Raw genomic sequence first — 9,503 nt, forward strand, 5'->3', positions numbered from 1 at the left:
TGCGCGGCACAGATATTTCCGTGACCTCTTCGTGCTGGTTTTAGCAATCTGCCCACCGTCTTGATCATATGACCCATTTCTTGAAATTTCTTTCTCCTAAAGTCTCTTGATTGTGGAATTTGTGATGTTGGAAATTAGCAAAAACAAAAAAAAAACAAATCTTTCTTTAATTTATCTTTTCTTGGGGGGAGGGGGCGATGGATTTCAACGGGAGGTGCTTGGAGAAGTTCCGTTGCCCACAAGTTATGCAGAAGAGGCTTTGATTACAGGTCCCATTTGCTGTCCTGACCCCCCCGGATCTCACTCTCTCCAGCCTAGCATTTTCCAAATATCTCTGTTTTTTTTTTCCTTTTTTTCCACATCATATTATTCGGAGCGAAGAAAAATGGTATTAAAAAGAATGAAGGACAAATTTTTTTTTAAATTTTTCGCATCATAATATATGGCCACTGCAAAAAAAAAATTGTAAGATTGGATCTTTACCGACCAAAACAGCAACTGGTCTTTGAATGAACAAGAACAATCTCCTCTTCCCACATAAGAAAAAAAGCCCCGTTATGAGTCATTTGTAAATAAGGAGTTCTTGTTGAGCATGCCCAATGAAAACATATTTTCATTTTCGACGCGATTTATCGCGCACAAACACGAGAAAAACGTCATTTTAAAAACGACGGGATTTCTTTATTTGAGTCAAGGGAAAAGAGAAAAAAAGGGGTAAGCTCTCTGTTAAATCTACAATTTAGAAAGGTCTTCTTCTGAGCAAGAGAGCAAGAATAGGAGAGAAAGCATCTTTCTCGATATGGAAATAGAGATAGGGGAAGGGGAAAAAGAATTTCAAAATTTGGAAAAATTAATTTATAAAAAAAAAAAAAGATTATTTTCTCATCATTGCGGGGGGTTACATCTTGGGAAATTTCGTGGGATCGAAAAGTAGTAGTTTAAGGGTGGGTGTGGCCGATAGCGGTTTTTGGGAAAAGTGGGTGCACGAATTGCGAAAATAAATAATATATAATACCGAAAATCAAATAATAAGATTAAAAAATTAAAAAAAATAAAAAAGAAGAGAGAGGACGGTTGGGGCCCATTTGAATATGGCGCCAAGTGCCCCCACGATGTTTGCCGATTAATCGTTGAATTCGCGGGTCAGGCAAGAAGGGCAAGAAAAAGACGTTGACCGAAAAGGTCGCGACTCCCCGGTAACCGACACCACAACACTAGCAAAGTACTACTAGTCTACTACTACTTGCTACTACAACTACTTGAGTAGTACTAGGAGCAAAAAACATAAGGTTAAGGTTGTTTGATTTGTCTGATAAACACCCATTTGTCAACCGTTAAGAGAGAGGGAGGGAAGGGCCAAAAACTGAGTAAAAATATATTTCTTGCTTAATAAGGAAAAAAGAAACCGTTATTTTGTTGGAAAATGGTTTTTATTTTTCTTTTCGATTTACAAGAGTCGTGTGTTCTTTCTTCTTTCGAATGTGACTTTACGTTCGAGCGAAATTAACGAGTTCATTCTATGTCCTGATAGCATCTCAAAGTCATGCGTCATCTTGCAAAAATTAAAGAGCGGGACGTCTAGATGGGAAACCGAGCGTGCCAGCTCTTTTCTCGTCCCTTTTCCGATCGATAAATGTTGTATTTGGTTTGAAAAGTTCATTTTGCATGTAAATTCAAACCTAAATCTCGATGGTCTTCATCTGAATCTTAACGCGGGAATTTCATTCTTCAGCATTCACAAAAAAACTTATGGACGGTGGACTCGGATAGACTTAACTCGTGACTTTTCTGAGTAGATCAATCTACCAAATAAAAAAACAAGGGATAATGAGATAAATGGTCATTTAAATTTTGTCAAATATGTAATGTAATCCATGGACTTTTAATTTGTTCAATATGATATTCGAACTATGCCAAATGTGCTATGCGGTCCCCAAATTTCTAATTTGTTCTGTCACATCCTCACCTCGGGGTTATTAATGCGACGTTATAGGCGCGTCACCGTCCCGTTTCTTTTATCTTCTCATTAAGAGCATGACGTCCCATTCAATTTTATCTTATCGTTACAAACAAGCGGAAGCATAAACTCAGGACAATCAAACAAACAATGGGGTTAAGACAAACACCATGAGCAAACCTTATATTTACAGGATGGCATATTTATTACATGAGTGTATTCTACAAACCCCTTTCTACGGGCCTTTTTCCCTTTTCAACATATTACATGTATCCGCGTAGGCTAGAGGAAATTCCTATCTCCTCTAGCACGACTACAGCTCCCAAAACTGGTATGAGACTTCCATGCCTATAAATCTAAAAAATAACAGAGTGAGTTAAGGACTCGGTAAGTAAAACTCATTAAACTCCGGATCGGAGGACACATCACCATCAAACTAAGCACATGTCATAGCCACATCAATTGATAGCAGATCAATAGCAAATATGCTTCAAACACACTCGTTTTTGCGCATAAGATGATCTCAACTTGTCATTCTATTCAAGCAACAACATCTCAACCAAAAGCATGCACACGAGAGATTCATTATCTCAACCGTTGGTAGGGTTCTTTCGGAAATTCTCCGAGCAACGTCCCCTAATCCGAGGCTGATAGCTTTTCATTCGAACTTAATCAGGCAACGTCTCCTAATCAAGGGCGATGGCTATTCATCCGAAATCCATTGGGCAACGTCCCCAATCAAAAGCGACGGCTATTCTTTTCCCTCGTGCGACCATGCCAACAAGCATCATACCAACTTGAGTACTTCACATAAAGTGTGTATCATCCCATGTTGCATCTAAAGTCTTAAGTCATGCCGGGCACGAAACTAAGCTCGTGGTCTGAACCGACCGGTCATGGCGCTGACCTACACCAAGCAAGGCTTGGATCGGTACGCCTCAATATCGACCTTCCAAGCAAGGCTCGTTCTGACACACCTCGACACTGATATGAACCAAGCGAGATTCATCCATGGCCCGGGGCGTGCATTTATACATGAGCAAACCTTACAAAATGCATAAACATGCAGGGCAAGCTATAACAAACATTCCACAAACAACGGAAATCAAGCAAGTCCAACAAGAATACGACTCGCCTAACAACGTAACACGACACCGTAGCCAAGGTTTAGTAAGTCTACTTACTATACCACACAAGCACAACAAGAATATGACTCGTCTAACAACGAAACACGACACTCTAGCCAAGGTTTAGTAAATCTACTTACTATATTACACAAGCACAACAAGAACATGACTCGTTCAACCAACGTAACACATTGCCTTAACCAAAGTTTAGTAGGTCTACTTACTATACCATACAAACACAACAAGAACATGACCCGTTCAACCAACGTACACACATCGCCCTAACCAAAGTTTAGTAGGTCTATGTACTACTCTCAAAGATTGTGGCTGAGTGTGGCCTAGGGGTGAGCCGAGCGACAAGGTTATGGCAAGGACACGGTGCGGCACGGGCATGGGCGCGGGCAAGGGTGCGACCGAGAAAGAGAGAGTGGCCAAGAGAGAGTGAGGGTGTAAGAGAGAGAGAGAGAGAGAGAGAGAGAGAGAGAGAGAGAGAGAGAGAGAGAGGTGATGGTGGAATGGTGAGCCAAAGAGGTGAAAATGCAAGAGAAGGCTCCTCTATTTATATGCCTCTTGCCAACTTGCTAGAGAAATTAGCCAACTTTCAATGTAAGTTATCCAAGCCAACTTGTAAGGTAAGTTAACCAAGCCAACTTGCAAGGTAAGTTATCTAAGCTAACTTGCAATGTAAGTTTCTAATAAAGCCATGGACTTGACTAAATCAACTTGCCTTCTTGTCCCAAGAAGTATTATAGGCGTGAATCATGTGACCCTATCATTAACACTCAATAATTGAGGTCCTTGCTAATTCTAATGGCATATCTTTCTTTGAACACCCTATTTTCACTAAAACTTGACTTAATAAGGAACTAAGGTAATTAGGGGTTTCAATTGCCATCAACGATTAACCATCCCATTTGGAACCAAGGTTAGGTGTAAAAATATGTCCGAGTGTGATTGGACATAACCGAGCCAAAGACCAGGCTGAATGGCACAAGGCCGGACCAGCCAAACTGACCAAGCACGAGGCCTAGCACACGGCCGGGCCACACGGGCACACGGCCTGCTGCATAGGCATTGAGCCGAGTGCATGAGCATAACACCGGGCCACACGGATGGCGTGCCAGCGCAAAGCCGGGCCACACGAGCAGCGTGCCGTGCGTATAGACGAGATGCATGGATGAGGGATTGATTCATAGATCAGACGTACGCATTGGCTCATGAACGGCACAATGCACGGCCCGTGGTCAAGTCTGGCGAGCACAAAACTAGGTTCGGACCGGAACCCATGGGCACAAAGCCCAGCACAAAGGTAAAGCACAATGGTCGGCACACGGACAAGTACAAGGCCAGCCCGTGGCCTAACTTACGGGCACACAGCTGGTGCATGGCCGGGCGCAAGGCCTAGCACATGGCCTGTCCATGGCTTACCCAATTCAACGTAACGATCCATAACTGATTCGTGACCGATCCATGTTCGAGCATCAATGATTCATAGTTGACCCTCCGTTGTCATGTAGTCGCGTGGAATTGAACTCAACGAAGTCGGTCTAGGGTCGCTCGTGACCGGTGCATGGTCAAGCGGAATCACCCGCGATCGATACACGTCTGCACGACGTCGATCCACGGCCGCCCGGGATCGTCCCACTACCGACCTTTATGGTCGAATGGTTGATCCATAGTCAAATCACTCTAATCGACTTGCATAATCAGGAAGTCATTTCATTGGCGATCCCTTAGCCGATCTATGAACGATCCTTCGATTGAACCATGACCGATCTTTTAAATACCCTTCTTACCAGACCAGCCGATCCATGACCAACCCTCGGTTCGGTCCGCCCACTGATTCCATAGCCATTTCCTTTGGTTATCTCGGTCCAGATTGGGGATGTTACATGTTCAATGTGGCTCATAAAATTTTGGTACATGTTTAATTTAATACATGAATGATACGAGCATGTATCAAAATTTCATAAACCACATTGAACATATTAGAAGTTCGGGGACTGCATCGCACATGAAGCCAAAGTTCGTAGATCATATCAAATAAATTAAAAAGTACAGGGACCACATCGCACACAGAGCCAAGATTCAAGGGCCATCGATGTCATTATCAAAAAAAAAAAACAATCAAAAAGATCTACACGGCATCGTCGAACACATTGAATACCCTACGGTTAGTAGGACTGGGATTGCCGGGAAATTAATTCAACATACCCTACGTTGCCTCGCAAAGATTTTTCAATTCCTCGCTGCCTCGTTTCCCCCGTTGGTAGACCGATGGATTGAAGCGGCGTGGAAATGGTGGAGAAAAATCGGAGACTCGGGGAAATTTTGACGGGAGGAGGGGGGTGGGACCGCACGTGTGGGGACTGGGAGACAACTGTAAAAGATAACTATGATAATTTTGTCCCTCGGTAGTAGACACACACACACGCAAACACACAGAGATCTAAACATACCTGGAGGAAACGCCAAAACCTACCCTCTCCCCACCCCCCCAGAAAGCCATCCTTTTTCGCTTTAATTAGCTCTTGATTAATCCACATTCATTAATCTTAAACCCTTGATCTCTCTCTCCTTAATCTCTCTCTCTCTCCTCTGTTTCAGGCACAGGTCTTCTCTGTCAGGCAGTGATGATTATAATTACTCATAGACATGCCCCTTTTCTTTACCGTTCTAATTCACGGGTTATGCCCGAAGATCTTATTCTTAGTCTAGGGCCAAAGCCACCGATACAGCGATCTGGATGAGCTGCACTCGTGTGTTTCCTTATTTTAATGTGCCGGTGCCTGCACGCCCCATCCTCCTTTTTTGGGTCAAAATTTTTTTTTTCTTGTCCCAACTCCGATAATACCCGACTTCATTTTTACGCCTCGTGGTCCAAGTCCGTACAGTTTTTTTTAACTGAGGCAGGGAGAATTTTCTTGTCAGATGAGCTCCAGAGTTCTTTCTCATAAGGGAGGTGGTGGTGGTGGTCTGTGGAAGCAATGTTGCCATCTTGAAGAGAGAGAGAGAGAGAGAGCATCTTGAATAATGCAGTGAGATTGTAGGTTAAGAATCTAATTAGTGGTGTGGTACAATGCATTTTGACTGTACGTATCTCACTATGTTAAGCTATGATCCGCCGGATCAATCTCGTTTAGCAATCGCGCCTGCAAACAACGGACGTACAAACAAACGGGTATCGAGAAGGCCCCTTCTTTTCCTCGCGCAAGGCTTCCGTCACCGCCCCGTGATTCGCACGATGCTCATTATGGAGCAGACGAGACGCCGGAGCAAAACGATGTCATCACTGTCGACGTCCGCATCCTGGTTCGCCGCTTGCTTGGTTCATTCACATCGTAAAAAGAAACGAAATTATAGTCTTTGGACCTTCACCTATTTGATCTTTTTGGCTTGGTTGGTGGACCTTGACCTAATTTTAATCACGAGATGAGCTCGCATAAAACCTGACAAACCATGATTTCTGCTGCCATTGCCCAAAACCACCTAAGCTTAGGTCAATAATTATGAATAATTATTGTTACAAATCACAATTATTATTGTTATTATTATTATTATAAAAATAATGCCGGACACTTCACATTAGTTGGAGTAGGAGGAAGGACGAGGGAGTAAGTATTATGTGCCATAAACTTCCATAATTAGAAAACCTAATCTCGTTTAACCTTTTCAATAACACCCAAAAGGCTCGGCCGGGACACGTGGGGCCCCGAGTCCCCACGTCGGCTCCGCGCGTGCATGTCCCCAAAACTCTCTTATTCGTTCTTTATTTATTATCGAATTTTTTCGTTACATTAAAAAAAAAAAGCTTTCTCTAATTATAGTATGCTAAAATTTGCGATTTTATCCGTATGACAGGCTGCTCGAACTATATAATATATAGCTGATTAAATCTTCTTCTAATGATATTCCTTTCTTTTTTATTGTGTGATTTTTTATATAGTGATTGGTAGACCCGCATCCAGACTGGATTTGCGGGGCAACCATGTTGTGTCCAACCCCATTGCCCATTGCCCATTGCGTGTATGGCTAGTATGTTTGCAATATATTACTAGCTTGACATGATCCAATTTCTAACAATTTCTTCTCTCTCTCTTTTTTTTTTGGGGCATTTTCGAGGCCAAAATAGCTGGCTTACTTGGGAAAACTCTATATCCTTTATTGCTAATTTTGAGGAAAATTATCCAATCGGTCTCGAACCTATTATGCGGATGTCAATTCAGTTTTAAACTTTTTGATTTTGTAAATTTAGCCCTAAATTTTAGAGAGAATTCCAATACAGTTCTTCTGATCAATTTTCGCCAGAAATACCATGGTCTAGTTATCTCTGACTGTCCTATGCGATACGCTACTACGTCAATAATTTCTGGTAAAAATTGGCCAGAGGGGCTATAATGAAATTTCGTGTAAAGATTTAGAGCTGAATTGACAAAATCTAACAGTTTAAATTTGAATTGGCATTCATATAATAAGTTTAGGACTAATTTGACAATTTCCCTACTAATTTTGGAACTCTGGCACGTGATTTATTTCTTGCTCTATAAATGTAACCAAAACTCTCATTATTGACAACATGTCTATTACTAAAACTCTGTCCCATGCCTAAAATTACGGGGTTTTTTTTTTTGCTGAACGAAAATACCGATGACTTTTTCTTTCAGGTAATTTGCTGGTGAAATCCAATACTTTATGAAATTACCAATTTTTATATTATGACCTTTACCGATTTTTGTACCAGCTTACCAATTTTTATTTGCATAATTTACTGACATTTTGAATTTACTTATCGACTTTTTGAATTTACCAACTCTTGTTTAAATAATAAACCTAAATTGTAGAGTGACTTAAAAACTTCAGTCAAGTAAATACTAATTAAGTTCGAGTTACCAACTCTCATTCGAGCTATTTACTTACATTTTATCTACTTCTTTTTTTCCAGTTACCAGCAACCCATCGCGAAATCTACTCAACCACGTCGGTGTCGGTTCCGCACTTTCCACGACTTCTTCGGCACACCACCTAAATCGCGAGAATCGAGGGGGAGACCAAGCTTTAGCATAGGAAAAAGGCTACATTTGAAAACCCAAAAATCACTTCAACCTATGTCTACACTTTCTGTGCTTTTTACAAGAGTCCTCGACATTGATCTAACATCATAGCTCTCTTTCTAGGGCTAATCCATTTGCATGCTAATGAGCCATATCCATTCTAAACACCTAAGTCGCATCTCCGGTGGACCCTCCCCCTAATTCAATTATGACATTGATGACATTCCTCGAGACCATAGTTGGTAAAATAAAAGAGGAAGCTTTTGCACGGCTTCCATAATTGAGGGATAATTAATGATTTCAATCTCTTAAGAGACTGCAAAAGATGCCCTTTTCTCCTTTTCTCCTCCCCGTTGTCAACTTCTGCGCATCATCACCTCATTTCTAGACCTTCATAATTGATCTTGGTCCCCAAGGTTTTGCATCATTCCATCAGGCGCATGCATTCGAGGAGCTCATTAAACTCTATCGCCGATGTAGGTCGATTCTTTAGTTATTGATTGATCGTTACGCAGGAATTAAGTAGGGGACGATGTTCATGGGCGATGTTGCCGACAGCAGATGACTTGTTTAGGAAAGTGGTATGGACATACTCAAGTGTGTGCGTGTGTGTGCCTATTAATCTTTCATTAATACAGATGGAGAAGTAGTTCAAAACGAAGATGACAGGCGATGGATATCTCTGAGTTTTAAAGTAAGATGAGACGAAAGGCCCAATAGGAGAGGCCTTTGTTAGGCCCAAGTATTCAATCAAGAGCACAACCCAAACCCAATTTCTAACGTTGGAAGACTAGCGAAACGTGGCAACATGGGCAAAAAACGCGTTGAATGAGTATTGATGACATTGTTGATTTTGCTGGCACGGGACTGGCCATGCACAAGCATTTCGGATATTGATATGGAGATTTTTCTTTTCGTCGAATTGGATGGCTTTGCCTCTCCTAGATCTCAGAGATATGTCCAAGCTAAAACAGAGTGCTTTTCGATATGTTTCGCTAAACCGTTCGAAATAACCGATCTTGGCGTTTGTAATGTGGAATTTTGTTTTTGAAAACGAGTCGATTTTGGTTCATGTCGTCATATCAAGGTTATGTTTCATTTCCTTGAAACTCCTTGAGTGTTATATTGTGTATATCTGAGTATAACTCATCTTGATCCTCATTCTTCCGGCTCTATGTATAGGATCATATTGATCCGTAGTTTTTTGTGTATTTTGCAACTGTCACAAACACACAACAACCCGTCACAAGTTCTCACTCATCTAGCGTCTAAATAACTTAATCGTTCCATTTAAACGGATCAGCCTCTCATATAAACAGGTTATATATAGATATATCTGCTCCAAATAATGTGAGGTGATGGCCAATG

The sequence above is a fragment of the Syzygium oleosum genome, unplaced genomic scaffold (genome assembly GCF_021117445.2).
Source record: "Syzygium oleosum isolate NSW1041296 unplaced genomic scaffold, Sole_v2.1 Sole_v2.20, whole genome shotgun sequence".
NCBI classification, from domain to species: Eukaryota; Viridiplantae; Streptophyta; class Magnoliopsida; order Myrtales; family Myrtaceae; genus Syzygium; species Syzygium oleosum.